We start from the raw sequence: 4,884 nt of genomic DNA, 5'->3' as shown, positions 1-4,884 counted from the left end.
GAGGTACAGGTGTTTGGATACACAGATGCAGATTGGGGTGGTAGTATGTCTGATAGAAGATCTACCAGCGGATACATGTTCTCTCTTGGTAGTGCAGTAGTTGCTTGGAGCAGCAAAAAGCAATCTACAGTTGCTTTGTCAAGTACAGAGGCTGAGTATAGAGGTGCTGCTATTGCAGCATGTGAGGTAGTATGGCTGCAAAAGCTATTGGCTAATTTGGATATCCAGGTGGAAGGTCCAATTGTCATTTATTGTGACAACATGAGCAGTATACAGTTGGCTAGGAACCTTGTGTTCCATGCCAGGACAAAACATATTGAGGTACACTACCACTTTGTGAGAGAGAAGGTACTAGCAGGTGAGATTGACTTGGTGTATGTCAGCACACAGGATCAGATAGCTGATATCTTCACGAAGGCATTGGGTACAGAGAAGCTTCAAAAGTTTCGAAGCTTACTTGGAGTTGCAGAGATGCAGTTGAGCTTGAGGGGGAGTGTTGAGATGACAAACTCAATACATGCGGACATTGATGATGGACCGCCTGGTTAGATGGGTCCACATGTCTACACTTATCACATCGATGGTCATTATGACTCTCACATGGCCATTGACTCATTACTTATTATATTCAGGTTGTTACACCTATTTATAGCTGGTATAGTTATAGCGCCAACCGACTAGTATAGTCGGTTATGCATTGTTTGACTTAGTAGGCCACTTTCCTTTTAAGTTGTATCTTATCTATACTTTGTGTACATTGTAAAGTGTGTGGAAGAAGAAGAAGAAATCATCAAGAAAACGTTTTGGCCTCCATCTCTCTTCTTGTCTCTTGAGTGAGCTTCTCCTTGTGCACTCTGTGTGTTTGGCGCAGCATCTTGAGCAACTCCCCCCACCACGCGATTTTTGACAAGAATTTGGCCTTCATTCTTGTGATCCAATCACAAGACCATATGACTTCGTACTTGCTGTGCAAGTGCCGAATCGTACTATGCGATAATGGAATCACGAATCAATCTGTTTCGGGTTCTTTAAGCTGACTTGTTAGACCTAGGGTTTCCTAGCTTCATTCTTGTAAGAATCTCAGGGACAAACCCTAGTTCCTTTTTCGGTTACAATTTACTAACCCTACATTCAGGGAATGTGGACAAGTATTTAAGGTATAGACGTTTCTTGGAATTTTAACTCATTCCCAACGAATATTTCGCAGCATTTTAATTTGGTTAACTCTAGAAGGTAATTTCGAGATTACTTCTGTATGATTTGTTATCTACAAGTCAATTGACTTTTCAATCTTATACTTCATCGATTTGAGGTTAGGTTAAATCCAAATAATCTTCCCTTTTCTTTGTGAACAAACACATGCTAAATAAGCAACCTTTTCCTTGCTAAGTTATGCAATTAAAAATGATAATTTCATAGAGTTTATGCATCGTAAGAGTCCTTTCATGATTTGCATTTTCCATGCATAAAGCTATTTGAAAAAAAAATACGCTTATGCTTTATCTATTTTGCATGTTCCATTAAACTAAATTCCTTCGTCGTGAACAACTAGAACAAAATATATCCTATCCCTAACAATTTATCTTGCATGATTGAATTACAATGATATAAAATTAAGAAGAAAAAACCTGGGTTTGGGGTGAGATATCCACATGGATACCGGGAGATGACCCTCCCGCAGCTACTCCTTGGACTTTCTTAGGAGGCATCGCAATTGTAGTCCTTCGAACGTGGAAGCAGCTTTACACTCTTTTTCAGAATTCCACCGTCGCTCCCTTGCGCATCAATACTCTTCTTCTCTTTTTCGAGTAGGGAAAAAAAAACCAAGTCCCAAGGGTGTTTTGGAAAGGCAAGGAATAGTTAAGGGTTTAACCACGAGGAGGGGGTAACAAGACCTTTAAGGTCTTAGTTCTTTGGGGAGGGAAAGGCTTACAAAGCCCAAGGAAAAGGCCCGATAGGGTTTTACACATGGGGTGGGGGGTAACAAGCCCAAAAGAAAGGGGCTTAAGGGTTAAATATGGGGAAAGGTTTAAATTACGAGGTTCCAACACCCATGGGATGAGGGGGCTTAAAACATGGGGGGGTGTGTGTGTGTGGTTCCAAAGGCATAAGAAGGGGGCCTTGGGAGATTTTTGGAGACGGGAGTGGAAGGTATAGGAAGGGGGATCTTAGAGGGATTTTAGGACATGGGGGGTGAAAAGGCCTTAGGGGTTTTAAAACCTAGGGGGGAAAGATGAAGGGAGACACAAGGGGGTGAAAGGCCCTTAAGAAGATAAAACTGGGGGGGGGGGGGGGGGAAATAAATGGGGACACGAGGGGGGTGAAAGGGGGCTTAATTAGCCCCCTTAAGAAGCTCCTTTAAAGAAGCTTCTATGCTTCAACGTGGTAGGGGAGGCGTTTCAACGCCGCATTGGCAACGGGCAGGCGGCGCTGTGAACCGGGGTCAACGGCTGTAGGCGGTGGCGCTCTCAGCGATATTCCTCCTCGTCCGCCTCTTCCTCCTGACTTCAGCTCCTCTATACGGGGAGTCTAGGCAGTGTCGTCGGGGTCGATGGCTGTAGGCGGCGGCGCTCTCAGCGATATTCCTCCTCGTCCGCCTCTTCCTTCTCACTTCAGATCCTCCGTACGGGGAGTCTGGGCAGCGTCGTCTTCTCCTCCCCCTTCATGAAGGCAGCAACCCCTCTCTTAAATAGGGGAGGGAGGGGAATCCTCCCCCTCCTTATGTGTCAATGTGCATGGCGGTGGAAGGTGCCGAGCTCCACCAAGGAGCTTAGTCCTCCATTCTATTTCCCTCCCTTACAGCACAACATTCGGTTTTGGGAGGGAAAATAAAAAAATTTGCATTATTCCATTTGATATATTACACAATTATAGGGTATATGCCTGCTAAATTAATGTATGGACAACAGCCAATCATGCCTATTGAGAAGACTATTGCTACTTGGAGTGTTCTACCATGGAAAGAGGGTTTGAATAGAAAAGAGTTGCTGGTCCTACGCATTAGACAGTTAGAAAGAAAGCCTGAAGACATTGAGACAGCCATGAAAAAGTTGAAGATTGCAAGGATCAAGAACAAGAAGAGGTTTGAAAGCGACACAGACTTCAACCACGAGCTATACAAGAGGGAGACTGGGTGCTAGTTTATGACAGTAGCTTAGAAAATTAGCATAGTGCTACTCGGAAGATGACAAAGCGGTGGTTTGGTCCATATGTGGTAAGGTTTGTTTTTGACAATGTTACCTATGCATTAAATGAGATGGATGGGACAACTCTAAGAATTCCAATTGGCTGAAAAAGGTATCAAATTCTTTAAACGTAGGGAGTCTTCGGCATATGAATTGAAGGAGCTGGATACTCAGCATAAACACTAAACACAATATTAGTGAGTTTGGGAATCTCCCAATTCCCATTTTTGAATGCTAAAAAGGTGGCACCCAGATAACTTGCCCATGAGCTTTTCAAAACCATATGATGTGACCTATCATTGGAAAGCACTTGAAAAATAGAATCTATTGAGCTATAGAGCGCTCAATTTGGAGTTATAGTGTTCAAGTTATGAAAAATCCAAAGATTTGACCACGTGTCCCAAACTTATGGGAAATTCCCATATTTCCCAATATGATGTTACTAGATATATGGAAGAAGAAGAGGTAAAAGATGAAGACATTGACATGGCAGAGGATACTTCTTCTGACATTGTAGATCCATAAGACTTTGGCACATGCTAGAGGACATGCAGGTTAGGAGGGAGTGGATGTCGTGCCGCTACGCGCACACCATGTGAAAAACTCTAAAGTGTGGCTTTCTTATTGATCTAGAGAGCCAATGGCATTTTAGACATTAGTGTTAGTGTCCATGGTTCAAACATATTAGTTTTTTGGACAAGTGTTGCCAATTTATGATATTTTAGATATTATCTCTTGTAAAAATCCAAAAACTGTAGACAACTTCTAGATTAGGATGACATACAAAAGAAAGCATGTAGCTTTCAGCCATCTGTGAGGATTTTATATAAAAAGAGAGATGGACAGAATCGCGCGCATCACGATCGCTGTTTTCAGGTAGTGAACAACATTCGGAAGTGGGAGATGAAGGAGTGATCTGGCAGAATTCTGGCCAGGTGTGTTGGTATTTCGGAGTCAATGGAAGCATCAGATTAGCGGTTTGAGTAGCATAGAGGAAGGTATTATTTTTTGTATGTTTTTGTGTACAAGAGTTTTGTCTTCTCATAATGGAGAAATAAACTAACAGGCTTCAATTCTGTGAGTATTATTCTACGTCTTCTATTTCTTTTTACGACAAGTATTCTTTCATATCTTCTATTTCTTTCAACCCCTTCTCTTCTATCTACTCTGATCCTTGAATCTCCCTTCACCCTACTGTCTCTTACCCCTGCGGTAGACTTTCCACCACAAACGCTCCGACAACATGTAAGTGTGTAAACCTACACAAGAGCATTTAAATTTCAAAGCTTTATCATGATGTTCATGTCCAGATATCGAGCAATTAGGACAATCCGAGAGACTACATGTGGTGTTGTAAGCTTTTTTTGAACACTTCTTGCACTTTTACAAGCGTAGCACACTTAGCATACACGCCCCCTAATGTAGTGCCTATCATAAAATCGCCATTTTTCTATTAGCCCCAACCTATGAACCTTAGATTCTAACACACTTATCTCATATCCACATTAAATCTTATCAACTCACACTTAAATAAAAGTACGTTGAAAACACTACATGGGAATATTCATTATCTCAAGAGAAATGCATCAAAAACTGTTGGCATAATCTAGAAATAGCAATCTAGCTCATAAAATACTTACTTTGCCTCTTGTGAAGCTTTGAACTCACCCACATTCTCTTGCCAATCATCGTTTCCATT

The sequence above is a fragment of the Lygodium microphyllum genome, chromosome 30 (assembly GCF_053477565.2).
Source record: "Lygodium microphyllum isolate KBCC chromosome 30, Lygodium_microphyllum_v1.1.10, whole genome shotgun sequence".
In the NCBI taxonomy this organism is placed as follows: domain Eukaryota; kingdom Viridiplantae; phylum Streptophyta; class Polypodiopsida; order Schizaeales; family Lygodiaceae; genus Lygodium; species Lygodium microphyllum.
Note: the sequence above shows the minus strand (reverse complement) of the source record.